Here is a 16,645-nt window from a genome sequence, read left to right on the forward strand (position 1 = left end):
AGATCGATAGCGATAGATAGATAGATAGGTAGATAGATAGATAGATAGATAGATAGATAGATGAGATAGATAGATAGATAGATAGATAGATAGATAGATAGATAGTAGATAGTAGAGATAGATAGATAGATAGATAGATCGATAGATAGATAGATAGATAGATAGATAGACTAAGGCTAGCTAGGCCTTCAACTTACTAACTAAGGTGTAGTCCTGATAATATAGTTAGAGCTATTGAAAGTCATATAAGGGCTAGGTTCAATTATGAATTGATCTACGTAAAATTTCGTTGCTATAAAACTTCTTTATGTCGAATTTTCTAGTTATACTGGCATTATTTAGAAAGTTATGAAAGGAAGCTTCTATGGGAGATAGGCTCAATTATGGTCCGATGTTTATCATACATAACAATATAATTTTTGGTTACATTAAACTAAATTAAGCTAAATTTTAACATGATTGCTGTATAATTAACTAATTTATAACCCTTTAAACAATATTACAATATTCAGTATTTAGAGGCAAAATCATAGACCGATTTTGCCCATTTTCATTACTATACAAACCTTATCAATAAAGAATATTTATGCAAAAGTACAACTGTCTAGTTTCTTCCCGGTGGTTCCTATCGTCATTTCAAGGGACAGATGGACGGACATGGGTAGATCGTCTTAGAATTGAATAAAGACCCAGAGTAATAAAGACACTTTTGTTCGATCTATGATCAATATTTCGATGTATTAAAAACGGAATGACAAAATCAAATAACTACTGATTCATTAAAATTTGGTGAAGCTTTTCTAAGGCCCCTAAACAGAAGTCCTTGCAATTTTTCTCAGTGACAAAACTGTCATAAGTTAAGCTTCTTTCATACGTTTAAATATTTTGTGTAATTTTATACAAGTTAATAAAATGTTGATACACCAAACTCGTGCGGGAAGTTTGAAAACAAATATTGTTAAAATTTTTAAACTCACACAGAAAAAACAATTACAAAAGTTAAATATTTATTTTTTACATTTCAATTTAATGTTTAAAATACTTGATTATAGAAAAAACAAAAAATAAGATTTAAAAGTTTTTTTTTTTTTTTTATGTTATTTACCTTTATATTTTTAATAGCATTATTTGTATTATTATTCTTAAACTCAATTACATTACAATATCCAATAATGCTTTTGTTCAATAAATTGTATTAACTCAATTATAATCGTTATTATTCTTTAATTTAATTACTGTAAATATATTCAATTCATGTTCATTACGTCTCTATTATATCAATTGTTTGTTTTAATATCTTTATCAATAGTCACATCTTAGTTTCCATGAACTTTTCATGCAATTTTCAAATTCTCTGTTATAATTATAAATTTTATACTAATTGTGTATAATTGAATGAAATTCAATAACAATTACAGAAAATATAACAACAATTAGGGAGATGAGATAATATAGATACAATTTAATCAATACATTTTAATAAAAAAATTGTTGATAAATTGTATTTAAATGAAACCTTAATTGAACATTTTGTTATAAATTGTATACAAAGGAAGATAATGTTAGTATGGGCAGCAATTAATTTATTTGCTGCACATCATTGTTTAATTTTAAATATGATACAGAGTTTGTATGTTACCAAAAGTGGGTAGGAATGAGTTTTAAAATAAGAGAACTGACTTATTCTACACCACTATAGTGGGAAGGGTACTATGGGTTTGTGCTGATGTATATACGTTACAGAGTTTAGAACTATAGGTTTTTCACCTAAATGAAATTATACCAGAAAATTGGCTTTAACGTCCTTAACCCCCTATAAATAGACACTCATTTTACGACTACATTTGGCATAACTAATTTTTTAGTTAGTTAGTTAGTTAGTTCGTTAGTTAGTTAGTTAGTTAGTTAGTTAGTTAGTTGTTCGTTAGTTAGTTAGTTAGTTATTAGTTAGTTAGTTAGTAGTTAGTTCGTTAGTTAGTTAGTTAGTTAGTTAGTTAGTCGTTAGTTAGTTAGTTAGTCGTTAGTTAGTTTAGTTAGTTAGTTAGTAGTTAGTTAGTCTAGTAGTTAGTTAGTTAGTTAGTTAGTTAGTAGTTAGTTAGTTAGTTCAGTTAGTTAGTTAGTTAGTAGTTAGTTAGTTAGTTAGTTAGTTAGTTAGTTAGTTAGTTAGTTAGTTAGTTAGTTAGTTAGTTAGTTAGTTAGTTAGTTAGTTGGTTAGTTAGTTAGTTAGTTAGTAGTTAGTTAGTTAGTTAGTTAGTTAGTAGTTAGTTAGTTAGTAGTAGTAGTTGTAGTTAGTTAGTTAGTTAGTTAGTTAGTTAGTTAGTGTTAGTTAGTTAGTTAGTTAGTTAGTTAGTTAGTTAGTAGTTAGTTAGTAGTTAGTAGTTAGTTAGTTAGTTAGTTAGTAGTTAGTTAGTTAGTAGTTAGTAGTAGTTAGTTAGTTAGTTAGTAGTTAGTTAGTTAGTTAGTTAGTAGTTAGTTAGTAGTTAGTTAGTAGTTAGTTAGTTAGTTAGTTAGTTAGTTAGTTAGTTAGTTAGTTAGTTAGTAGTTAGTTAGTTGTAGTAGTTAGTTAGAGTTAGTTAGTTAGTTAGTTAGTTAGTTAGTTAGTTAGTTAGTTAGTTAGTTAGTTAGTTAGTTAGTTAGTTAGTTAGTAGTTAGTTAGTAGTTAGTTAGTTAGTTAGTTAGTTAGTAGTAGTTAGTTAGTAGTTAGTTAGTTAGTTAGTAGTAGTTAGTTAGTTAGTTAGTTAGTTAGTTAGTTAGTTAGTTAGTTAGTAGTTAGTTAGTTAGTTAGTAGTTAGTTAGTTAGTTAGTTAGTTAGTTAGTTAGTTAGTTAGTTAGTTAGTTAGTTAGTTAGTAGTAGTTAGTTAGTTAGTTAGTAGTTAGTTAGTTAGTTAGTTAGTTAGTAGTTAGTTAGTTAGTTAGTAGTTAGTTAGTTAGTTAGTTAGTTAGTTAGTAGTTAGTTAGTAGTAGTTAGTAGTTAGTTAGTTAGTTAGTTAGTTAGTTAGTTAGTTAGTTAGTTAGTTAGTAGTTAGTTAGTTAGTTAGTTAGTAGTTAGTTAGTTAGTTAGTTAGTTAGTTAGTTAGTTAGTTAGTTAGTTAGTTAGTAGTTAGTTAGTTAGTTAGTTAGTTAGTTAGTTAGTTAGTTAATTGTATACATCGAAACCACTCCGTTTTTTGTTTTTAATACCCTACACCAACATAGCAGAAAGGTCCATCGGCCCATTATTTCGTCTACCTCCCATACAATCATACCCCTTAATACCGCTTTTGAGCTCATACATATGTTAACTGTCATTGATCCTCTACAAAAATTGCCGAAACTTACTTCTACATAACTCTAAATGGAACCACTGATTTTTGTAATTATGGGGCTTGGACAGACAATATGTACGTTTTGCCGATCGGTTTACATCTACACTTTAAACAAACAGCCCTTCTAAATATTTCCCATAAACGTATGTATGTACGAGTGTATCAATTGCTATTTAAGTAAAATCACAAGACTTTCCTACAGAATATTAAATCCTTCGAAATGGTTTTAAAATTATCATAACTGCTTCTCAGAAAACCAACTAATCCCAATAAAGTTCAAAGCTTAGTAAACCAACTTGACCATGGCGTAAAATTTCAATAATAAGGATTATGAAATAATGTAACTATTGGACAAGCACTTTTATAGATTAATTGAAGAGCATAAAGAAAATTATTAAGAGGTTTAAAGAAAAAAACTTATAAAACCACAATAAAAAAAGTAATGTTAAGCAAATTTTAGGTGACTAAGAACAAAAAAAAAAAAAAAAGAAAAATTGTGTGTGTTTCTTAACCACTTAATAAAAATAAAATTAATATTCCTTAAGACTTTTTGCATTTAATATTTAAGAGGAATTTAATGGTAGACTGAAAAAAAAAATAAAAATAAATTTTCAGGCTTCAACAAAGATTTAGTCGTGTGTAAAATAAATTCATCGTCTTGTAGCGCGTTTAGCATAGATACCATCTTAAACTTTTACTTTGTTGCTAAACTTTTTTTTTTAAATTTTCTTTTCCTATCTTACTTTATGCAAAAATGAATATTATTGTTTTATTTAGACTTTTATCAACATTCTGTATACAGATTCTATTATGGTTGAGTGAAATTAAAAAAAAAAAAACTTTCCCTATTTTGTCAAACTTAGTGAGCGGCAATTTTGTCTTGTCTATAACTTAAGGTGTTTAACTGTGTTTTTCTATTTCCTCCTCTAAAACTCAAGGTCTTCTTCAGCTGATTTTTATATGATATGTATTAATGTTTAATGCTGGATATCTTATGCTAAAGTTTGTTTCGTCAAGTAATTTCACGCTTTCATAAGTTTTGTATTCATTTATATTGTCTGGAAAAATAGCAACGTTTTACATCCATGGAAATATTAAAATATTTTACAACGTACTTTTCGTATGTAAGTGAAATGTAAGCAAAATAAATTGAGTTGATGATATGAAGGTTTCATAAGTGTGATGTAATTTCAATTGCGGTAAATGATAAATATCTGCAGGATAATTTTTATGGATATTTTTTAATAAGGAAATGTTTAGTATTTTTAATGACTATTTTAATTATCATACAGATATGAATTTTAAATTAACACTTGGAAATTCTGCACAGCATTGACATGTGGTAAAGATAAAATATACATAATATAATTGAATAATAAATTTTGTTTATTTAAAAAAAAAAAGAATTTAAAAACGTTAAACTTTTGGAAAAATATGGCATAAACTAGAAGAATATGAAATATTTATACAATTATTTAGTATCATTAAATACTTGAAGCCTTGAAGATTAATGTAGAAACTCTTTTCAAATTTTCCAAAATTAAAAACAAAACAAATAAGAATGTATAGTCGGGCATGTCCAAACATGTAATAACCTACACCAGTGAGTATGTTACAAATGTGGTGTATTTTTCTATTAATAAAGAATTTTAACTTAATTCCGAAATATTTTAACGATTTGTGGCCAAAAAAGTTATTTTCTGAATGATGGTTTATAGGGGGCAATATGGTCCTATCCAAATTAAAGTTATTTATGCAGAGTTCCATCGTGATAGTATTTAAAAGTTAATTTCCACCTTCAAGTCATTTTCTGAGGCCCGTTCATTGCGAAAATAGGAAGTAACATTTATATTTTTGTAAATCTAAATCTACGGCTGTATGAGGGCTAGGCGAAATAATGGATCAGTTTCACCCATTTTAAATAGGTCCCTGGGCCAAGAGAAGAGCATGTGCCAAATTTCATTAAATTATCTTGAAAATTGCGACTTGTAGCGTGCGCACAAGGTTTACATGAAGACGCAGACAGACAGACAGACGGATGGACGGACAGACAGACAGACAGACAGACAGATAGACAGACAGACAGACGGACAGACATAACTTCATCGACTTAGTGATTCTGAGTCGATTGGTGTACTTTAAAGTGGATGTAGGATCAATATATTTGGCTGTTACAAACATCAGCACAAGCGCATAATACTCTAAAAGGGGTGTAAGGTAAGTTTTCAACTAAAATGTATGAAATATAATTGTCGAATAGTATCTGAAATCTTTAGAATACAGTTAGCGAGATATATGTAAGAAACTGATTTATGTATCCTTTGATCCCCAATATCTCGTTTAGCGTACATGGGTTTATTGGTGACTTTTAGCCCCTTAATTGAGGCTCCAAGACAAAGCACTGTAACAACTTTCATTAAGCTTTAGATAGCTCTCAGAATGCTAATTTTTTAAACTAATTTTCCTGGCTAAATGAATAAAGAATAATATAGAAACATATTTTTTAATAAATATTTTTAGTCGTATTAATTTAATGTATACAGTTTGTTTATAATAAATATTATTATTTTCAATTAAATTCTTAATCTTACATCTTTTCTTTTTATTCGCTAAATCATTAAGTTGATTACTTTAAAGTAAACTCACAGCGAATAATAATAAAAAAACAAATATTTTCATTATTTTCTTCTAACAATATAAAAAATTTCCCTAATAAATACATTTGTTTATTAACATTCTAAAATATTTTCAACAAATTCATGTCTATATAACCATTATTAAAAAAAAAAAAAACAGGAACATTTTCAAAAAAATTAGGCAAATTTTTTTTTGTTAACATACAAAATGAAATTGTTGTTAAACCAAATTGTACATGTACTTTGTACTTCTTATCTTACTTTTTAAGGTTGAATATAATAATACTAATATCCTGTTGCCATGTGGTAACCTTTTTCTTTTGGCATGCCACAACTTACACTCACACATAGACTGGAGTTACCGGTATATTTTAGACAAATTCTTTTACTTATTGAAAGGAAAATATGCAAAAATTTGAAAAGATGGCTAGCAATCGAAAAATAATATACTTATTGTATTCTACATGTATAAGTAGGTAAACTTAAACCATTTGCCATAAAAAATTTAAACTTTTTCTAAGAAAATATAGCAATAAAAAACATATATATTGTAAAGTATAACAACTTGTTAACAATTTTATTTTCAAGGAACCAAATAAGGATATACTTAGAAGCATGAAACTTAATACATACTAGACATACAAGCATAAAAAAAGCAAATATTAATATTATAACTAGCTACTACTGGTTGTTTTATTACCAGTTTATTTGTATTCCTGCAACTAGATAAGATTTTGTTGTTTGAACATTTCAAGCAAAAGTTTATTAAACTACATATAAAAATAATTATAAAGCATAGGAAAAGAACATAAAAAAATAAAACATTATTTAAAGGTAGTTTTAGATAGTGTTAATGAGAAAAAATTTTTTATTACGGTTAGTGTCTATAACACTAAGCTTAAATTAAGAATTTTTTCATACCAAAACAAAAAAACAAACTGACCTTTGATATTAAATATTATAGTATTCCTCACATTTCTTTAGAATGCTGATACTTAAAGATACAAAAGTGGGGTTTTTAAGTAAAATATATTGTGAAAGAAAGTTTCATAAAAGAAATATTTCAATTTGCTACATTAACTGGTGGTAAAATGTAAAGGACGAACTTTTTTTTAAAACTTTGTATTGCAATGTTGTGGTGTATATGCAGAAAGAGATACGAAGGTTATTTTTAATACCCAGTAGTGCATAATTTATTAAAATATATAAAACTTTTTAAATATTATCCGACTTATTCATGTCCTTTTACACAATATAATTTCTTTAAATTTCTGGGTCTATGCGATATATTGAGAATTAAATTCCACACGATACTTTGATGAAAGTAATTAAGTAAAAATTTTTTCCAGAAATTGACATGGAATCAAAGATATTGCAAATACAAATTCGCAATTAATGATTTTCTTAAAGTGCTGTAGAAAGACTAAATTTCTAGAAGAGACCGTTATGGGATCAAAAAATGTTGATCCAAATTTTAGAAATTTCTTCTTATATTTAAGCTCAATAGTATTTTAAACTGGCATAAAGACTAACTAACTAAATAGCTAACTAACTAGCTAACTAACTAGCTAACTAACTAGCTAACTAACTAACTAACTAACTAACTAACTAACTAACTACTAACTAACTAACTAACTAACTAACTAACTACTAACTAACTAACTAACTACTAACTAACTAACTAACTAACTAACTAACTAACTAACTAACTAACTAACTAACTAACTAACTAACTAACTAACTACTAACTAACTAACTAACTAACTAACTACTAACTAACTAACTAACTAACTAACTACTACTAACTAACTAACTAACTAACTAACTAACTAACTAACTAACTAACTAACTAACTAACTAACTACTAACTAACTAACTAACTAACTAACTAACTAACTAACTAACTAACTAACTACTAACTACTAACTAACTAACTAACTAACTAACTAACTAACTAACTAACTAACTAACTAACTAACTAACTAACTAACTAACTAACTACTAACTAACTAACTAACTAACTACTAACTAACTAACTACTAACTAACTAACTAACTAACTAACTAACTAACTAACTAACTAACTAACTAACTAACTAACTAACTAACTACTACTAACTAACTAACTAACTACTAACTAACTAACTAACTAACTAACTAACTAACTAACTAACTAACTAACTAACTAACTAACTAACTAACTAACTACTAACTAACTAACTAACTAACTAACTAACTACTAACTAACTAACTAACTAACTAACTAACTAACTAACTAACTAACTAACTAACTAACTAACTACTAACTAACTAACTACTAACTAACTACTAACTAACTAACAACTAACTAACTAACTAACTAACTAACTAACTAACTAACTACTAACTAACTAACTAACAACTAACTAACTAACTAACTAACTAACTACTACTAACTAACTAACTAACTAACTAACTAACTAACTAACTACTAACTAACTAACTAACTAACTAACTACTAACTAACTAACTAACTAACTAACTAACTAACTAACTAACTAACTAACTAACTAACTAACTACTAACTAACTAACTAACTAACTAACTAACTAACAACTAACTAACTAACTAACTAACTAACTAACTAACTAACTAACTAACTAACTAACTAACTAACTAACTAAACTAACTAACTAACTAACTACTAACTAACTAACTAACTAACTACTAACTAACTAACTAACTAACTAACTAACTAACTAACTAACTAACTAACTAACTAACTAACTAACTACTAACTAACTAACTAACTAACTAACTAACTAACTAACTAACTAACCTAACTAACTAACTAACTAACTAACTACTACTAACTAACTAACTAACTAACTAACTAACTAACTAACTAACTAACTACTAACTAACTAACTAACTAACTAACTAACTAACTACTAACTAACTAACTAACTAACTAACTAACTAACTAACTAACTAACTAACTAACTAACTAACTAACTAACTAACTACTAACTAACTAACTAACTAACTAACTAACTAACTAACTAACTACCTAACTAACTCAGAAAGTGATTGTGATCAATATTCCAGGGTGTTGCAAACATCAGCAAAATCGCATAATACCCTCCTTATTACAGTGGTGTAGGGTATAATGAATTTAGTTTTCAACTAAAATGTATAAAATTTAATTGTCAACAAAAATGTTGTAGCATCTGAAATCTTTAGAATACAGTTAGCGAGATATACCTATGTATGTCAGGAACTGAGTTTTGTAACTTTTAATCCCCAATATCATGCTTAGCATACATGAGTTTATTAGTGACTTTAAGCCACTTAATTGAGACTCCAAGACAAAGCTAACTTATCTAACTGACTAGCTTTTAGCCCCTAAAATTTAAAATTTCATCCAAATCGTTTTTTTTAATTGGGTCACTTGACATGAAATTACCCATAAAAATTTTAAACGGAATAGCAAAATTATGTATACCGTTCTAATGAAGCTAAAAGATATGATAATACTTGTATTTTTAAAGTTCGCTATTAATTAGTTTAAATTATAAAACAGCAAATAAACTCACCTGAAAACTATGATTTACGTTTTTAATACTACACTCAGCTGTACATAAGTCTGATAAATCAATTTCATCGAATACATCACTCTGAAATGAATTTTTAAAAAAAGTTATTATTTTTTAATTCTAATTATATACAATATTAAGTAGATTATGTGTAACTACCTATAAAACATCAGCTGTAATATATGAGATTATTATTTTTAAATGTTTGACATTTCATTGAAATCTGTTTTAATTTAATTTATTATAACATGTTTGTAACATGTTGATTTTTTTGAACTTATTAAATAAAATTACATTTAACATTTAACAAATTGTTATTTTTATATATGTATACAGATAAGTAAACATCAAAAGAAGATTGTAATTTAATAAAATATAAAATTCTATTAGTCTTAATATAAAAATGGCTGTTTTCAGGTTTACTGCAACGTGCAAGGTCTTAACAAATACATAGTATATAGTTTAAATTATTGATGTTGCTGAAATATTGAGAAATGTTTTTTTTTAAGGTTAATTTTTAACAACACTTGTTGAAGGTCATTATTTTTAACAAGACCCTCTATATAACATCATTTATAATTTTTTTTCTATATTTTATTAAGGTTTATTTTTTTCTTCCGTATTACAGCAGCAGCTGTTGAGTGTATGAGGAAAAATATGAAAAAAACTTTTTGAGTGGATCATTAAAGTTTTCGATTTGTAAAGGAAATCAATGTAAAGTTTTATAGAGTGAAAGTATGATTTTTAATTGTTTTAGGGAGATTTTTTTTAAGGAATTTTATTTAGTGGTGTTGAAATAAGTTTAAGGAAATTTAAAGTATGGCGATATGGGAAATGGGGCAAATGGTCTTACCAGTGACGAAATTGTTTAATATGGGATAGATGGACATTGTTAAAGGTCAAAAACTGATCCAGAAAAGTATATTTATTTTAGGTTTTTATTACATTCTAATGTGATCTAGACATGTTCGTCCGTTTGTTTTGAAAGCCACATATCTATATAGTGTCTGTCTTTCCACCTATTGTTGTTTGTACTTGTGACCTCCAGGTATACTGTTGAAATACTCATAAATATATTAGTTACACAGACCAGTAAAATTTGAAAACCAGAGACCAAAGTACACATCCGGTTTTCAAGATATTGTGTACAAAAACTTTAAAAAGTCAGATATGGTCCATATCAATAGCGTAACACATCTTTGTTTATATAAATTTTTTTGTCATCTTAGTCGAATTTAAAATAATCTATTTTATATGTATCTTCTCTAAATCTTTGTAATATCTTTCTTCGAGATATCTTACTTTATTACACCTAACCTTTTTTACCAGCAATAATGTTTGTGCTAATCTCCTTTTTCTTATGCAGACAGAAGGACGTATAAGTGATTTCATAAGAATTTAAATATTAGTATATTACCAAAAAATAACATTGCTAATATTTAAAAAAAAATCAACTTAAGTGCTTTTTGCCGCAATGGTATATCTTTAATATTGCAAGTGAAAAATTTTGTTATACTAGAAAAAAAAACATTACAATTACTTTAATTGTTAAATAAAATCTCTCGAGTATTATGAAACTGTTCCTTTGGGATTTGATTTACATTTAAAGCATAATACATATAACTGTAAGTATTAATTTTCTTACTTAAAAGGAAACTTTTTTGTCGAATTTGGATTCGACTAGATTTAATATTTTTCTTTGCTTTTGATTTTTTTCATCTTAACATTTTCAATATTGCTGGTTTAAGGGCCATTATAATAATTACTGTCAATGCTTATATATGACCTGACATAAGTATTAAAAAGTATTTTTTTTTCGTTTTCACCATTGTATAGCCTTGGCAAAGAAATAGAAGGTAACATGATTACAGTATAAATGATAATAAAGTGTACAAAGTTTTAATATTTGTTGTGGCGTTGGCAAATCAAACATGTGTTTTTTAATAAATCACTAACTGAGACCGGTCTGCCAACGGATCTATGTCAAATATTAAAATGTTTCTATACATTTTTTTCCGAATTTGTTTCATTTCATATGTTCCACCCTGCATTTTGCTTTTAAGCAAAAAATGTGTTTCCCACATAAAACCACTAGCTAAAAGCCACTTAACAAAAATTAATTTTTGTAATTGATAGATTTTTCTTTTGTTATACAAATGTTACAGATATTGATATTTTTAATGGCTGGAATTTTTATAACCATCACCCTGAATTCAAAGTTAGTCATGAAATAACGATCACACAGAAGGCTCAAATATGAAATATGCAAAACCTAAAAAAAAATGTTATTGTGGAAATATTTATTGTAAACATTTAGGGTTCCTATAAAATGCAAAGACTTCTCATTGAATTTGGATTTTAATAGCGGAATTGAAGTTCGTATAAAGAACACAAGTACCCAGAATATTGTATGTCTGTTACATACAGATTTTCAATTCCCCAAACAACTATTAAATATATCTTAAATGGAGCAAAGAAAATATAAATTTCCGTTATTTTAATGACACCCTTTTCAAACTTTATGTTTTTATGCATTGACCCTTTTCCTAAGTACTTTATTTTATTACATTTAGTTGTTCTTTAATGTTTTCAAAAAATTTATATATTTACATCCTTTCATACCATACTTTGTTGATTCGTGTTTAAGACCTACGCTACTCTGGAGAAGAGAATATTAAGAGTTTTTACTAAGGTATGAAAACAAAAGAGACTACAGAAACAAATTTGGACGATATTTTAGACTAACCTATTGTCTGGACTATAGACCAATCCATAGTCTGGACTATAGACCAATCCTTAGTCTGGACTATAGACCAATCTATAGTCTGGACTATAGACTAATCTATTGTCTGAACTATAGACCAATCTATAGTCAGGAGTATAGTCTAATCCATAGTCTGTATTATCGACTTATCTATAGTCTCGAATATAATCTGGAATATTTACTAATTTATACTTAGTAATGACTACAGACTAATCTATAGTCTGGATTATAGTCTGAACTATTGGCTAATCTTTAGTCTGGATTATAGACAAATCTGTAGTATAGACTATAGACAAATCTATAGTCCACACTATAGAAAAATCTATAGTCTACACTATAGAAAAATATATAGTCTGGACTATATATAAATCTATATTCTGGACTATAGATTAGTCTATAGTCTGGACTATAGATTAGTTTATAGTCTGGACTATAGATTAGTTTATAGTCTGGACTATAGATTAGTTTATAGTCTGGACTATAGACTAGTCAATAGTCTTGACTATAGACTAGTCCTGACTATAGATAATTCTATAATCTGGACTATAGATAAATCTATGGTCTGGACGATAGACTAATCTATATTCTGGACTATAGACTAATCTGTAGTCTGGACTATAGATTAGTCTATAGTCTGGACTATAGACTAGTCTATAGTCTGGACTATAGACTAGTCTGGACTATAGATAAATCTATAGTCTGGACGATAGACTAATCTATATTCTGGACTATAGACTAATCTATACTCTGGACTATAGACTAAGCTACAGCCTGGACCATAGACTAATCTATAGTCTGGACAATAGACTATTTCATAGTTTTACAGCTGTATTTACAAATGAAGTGTATTTCACCAGCATTACAGTAATGTATATTCTAGAAACTTATTTATAAATAAATTTTTCAGTTAAATACGATAAAAACTTTTTTATTCATGTTTGTTGGGGAAATGAATGGAAGGGTGCGAAAAAAGAAGATATTGAAATCATTTAAATTAGCGTGATTTTTCTTTTTGCCTGATACCGTTTTCTTTTTCGTAAAATTATAGAAAAACTAAACTGATTTCCTAACATTAAATGAACATTTCCTTTTGCGCTTTTCCTTTGATTCTTTTTTATTCGTTTCGTTTTTTATTTGTTTTTAACAAATTTTGTTGTTGGTATTCAGTGTAGGAAATAATATATAGAGATTCACAATATATTAATTTAAATAGGGATACTTTTGCATATTATACAGATTCTGTCAGTAAAGCTTTAAGAATTCCTGCTCTAACAAAACAAACAGTTAATCTTATTGTTTGCACGTACCTTGATAAAACCTCTACTAACTAATACATACATACAAACACATTATGTGAAAAAAGTGCGAAAACACACAAAAAATATAAATAAAGAAAAAATTGTCGAAATTTTCCTTAATCAGTTTCTTTTCTTTACTTTTCCTTTTTGCCAATAATTTTCATGACTGTCTTATTTCTGTATTTTCAGGTTTTAATGTTGTCTTTATGAACAGACATAAAAATTAACGTTATTTGTTTTTTTTGTTGCTTCATTTGCAAACATCTTAAATGCAAAATTTCAAACATTAGAAGTTTACTTTTTTCTTGAGGATTTTCTTTGTATCATCATGTGTTGTTTGTTTGCCAAATATATGCCTGATTTTGTGTGCACACATACATGTATACATGTATTTGTGTAATTAAATGTTATACTAATTTTTAATTTTCTCATCAATTTATTTACGTATACTGCTTTATTTTTCTTAGGATCTGATTTTATTTACTGTGGCTTTACAACTGTTATATTATAAAGGACTAAATTGTGTTCATGTGTGTTTTGTGCGTGTTTGAATGTATTAGAAAATTAAGCTTTATTTGTATTTGATTGTTTGCTTCAGATTTCTTTGTAAACTTTGCCGTCAATAGAGGGTAAAGGTAAAAGATTTGATTTTACATCGGCAACCGGGAAGATTATTTGTATATTTAAATATGATACTACTAGAGATTTATAACATAAATATTATTGGTCAAAATTCTACGTATAATATTTGAATTAGAGAGCAATTTATACCCTATATTATATCTATACTTTATACTACATAAATACATATCGATGTATGAATAGTTTCGATTGATCAATAGGTGGAATCTATAGTTAATATATGCCATAGACCGATCTATACTTTATATTTTATATATAAATCTGTAGACTGTTATATAGTCTATAATATAGATTGATTTATACTCTCGTCTAGTTTGATTTTTGACACATATGTATATATGTTCTAGTCTGTGGAGTGCTTTAGACTAATCATTAGCCTAAAATATATATTTATCATAAGATAAACGATAGACTTATTAATAGATTTAACTCTAAACAAGACTACAAACTAGTCTATAAATGATCCATATTCTACACTAATGACTGACATATAGACTTATTAATAATATAAATTTTAGACTGACTCATATTCTATAATACAGACTAGTCTATAGATTGATCTATAGTATAGTCTATAAACTGATCATAATTTTAGATTGAATAATTAATTAAGCTGTAGTCTTATCTATAATATAAACAACAGATGGATTTACATTCTGTACTATAGAACAGTTTATTGACTGACCCATATTCCAGACTATAGAATGGTAAATAGTCTGAGCTATAGGCTAATATATCGCTTAGATCTAGATATAAATTTGCCTATAGACATATATATAGTCTGATCTATCGCCTAATCTATATATCAATCCACTTCTTATATTATTGGTAAGACTGTAGACAGGCCTATATTTTAGACTGTAGAGTGACCCATATTCTATAATACAGACTAGTCTATAGACTGATCTATAGTATATTCTGTAAACTGATCATAATTTTAGACTGATCAGTCTTATCTATAATATAAACAACAAATAGATTCATATTCTGTACTATAGAACAGTTTATTGACTGACCCATATTCTAGACTATATAATGGTAAATAGTCTGAGCTATAGGCTAATATATCGTTTAGTCTATACATTAATATACTACTTAGATCTAGACTTTAGACTGGCCCATATTCCATACTACAGATTAGCCTATAGTCTTATATATAGTCTGATTTATCGTCTAATCTAAATATCAATCTACTTCTTAGATTATTGATTAGACTGTAGACAGGCCTATATTTTAGACTGTAGATTAACCCATATTCTAGTCTTGACTTATGATTAACTATGAATCACCCTTCAGTCTGAACTATAGGACTAACTACAATCTTACCAATTATCTAAGCAGTAGATTGATATATAGATTAGGCGATAGATCAGACTATATATAAGACTATAGGATAACCTATAGTGTTGAATATGGGCCAGTCTAAAGTCTAGATTATTGACAAGTCTATAATCTAGGCTATATATGTACTGATTAATAGACTAAACTATAAACTATAATAATCTAAAAACTGATCTATAGATCAGACTGTTGTCTGAACCATATTCTGCACAAATGACTCATATACATACATCAAAGACTTTATGTAGACTTATCAATAATCTAGATTATAGACTGACTCATATTCTAAACTATAGAATATCTATAGTCTAGTCTATAAAGTCATCATATGGACTCAGAACTAATCTATAGATCGAACTATTTCTAAGATTATTAGCAATAGAGTTAACAGATCTATAGTCCACATTATAGATTTTTTATATTTTAGACTATATCCTGATCTATAGATTGATATAGTCTGGAATGTATGTTTGTTTAGAGGTCCATAGACTATAGACTTCTCCTTAGCCTATATTATATACCAGGCATAGGGGTAATGACTACATTTTCAATTACAATTACATTTCAAGTAATTGTAATTGAAGATTTATCCAATTGCAATTACTTGTAATTGTAATTGAAGTTTATCCAATTAAAATTATTTGTAGTTGTAATTGAAGATTCCCCAATTATAATTACTTGTAGTTGTAATTGAAGTTTTGCCAATTACAATTACTTTTAATTGTAATTGGAGAATTTCCAGTTACAATTACTTGTAATTGTAAATTTTGTTCCTTATAATTTTATTTTACATAAATTTTACATAAATTACAATTACAAGTAATTACAATTGGAAACTTCAATTGCAATTACAAGTAATTGTAATTGACAAAACATCAATTACAAGTGATTTTTTTGGTTATTGGTCTTACACATTACAAGTAATTGTAATTGGAAAAACTTCAATTACAATTATAAATAATTGTAATTGGTTATTTCTCAATTACACATTACAAGTAATTGTAATTGACCATGTAATGAATTACATACTTTGTGTAATCATTGCCTGTTATATACTGATCTGATAGTATACACTGATATACAGT

At 27.1% G+C, this 16,645-nt stretch overlaps 1 protein-coding gene across 7 annotated transcripts in view; it reads right to left on the reverse strand.

Annotated features, from left to right (window-relative positions):
• The window catches only part of LOC119602334 (diacylglycerol kinase eta), a 140,586-nt gene that overhangs the window by 44,842 nt on the left and 79,099 nt on the right, over window positions 1-16,645 (reverse strand). For 6 of the 7 annotated variants that reach the window (XM_037953779.1, XM_037953780.1, XM_037953778.1 and 3 more), the window contains exon 2: window positions 9,516-9,596. The gene's annotated coding sequence lies outside the window, so the exon portion shown is untranslated. Of the gene's footprint in view, window positions 1-9,515; window positions 9,597-16,645 lie in introns of those variants that run through there. The other variant, XM_037953781.1, reaches the window with a different exon arrangement.

This window comes from Lucilia sericata, unplaced genomic scaffold (assembly GCF_015586225.1).
Source record: "Lucilia sericata isolate MDLA Ls3-8-SP2 unplaced genomic scaffold, ASM1558622v1 Contig000223F_arrow, whole genome shotgun sequence".
Taxonomy (NCBI): domain Eukaryota; kingdom Metazoa; phylum Arthropoda; class Insecta; order Diptera; family Calliphoridae; genus Lucilia; species Lucilia sericata.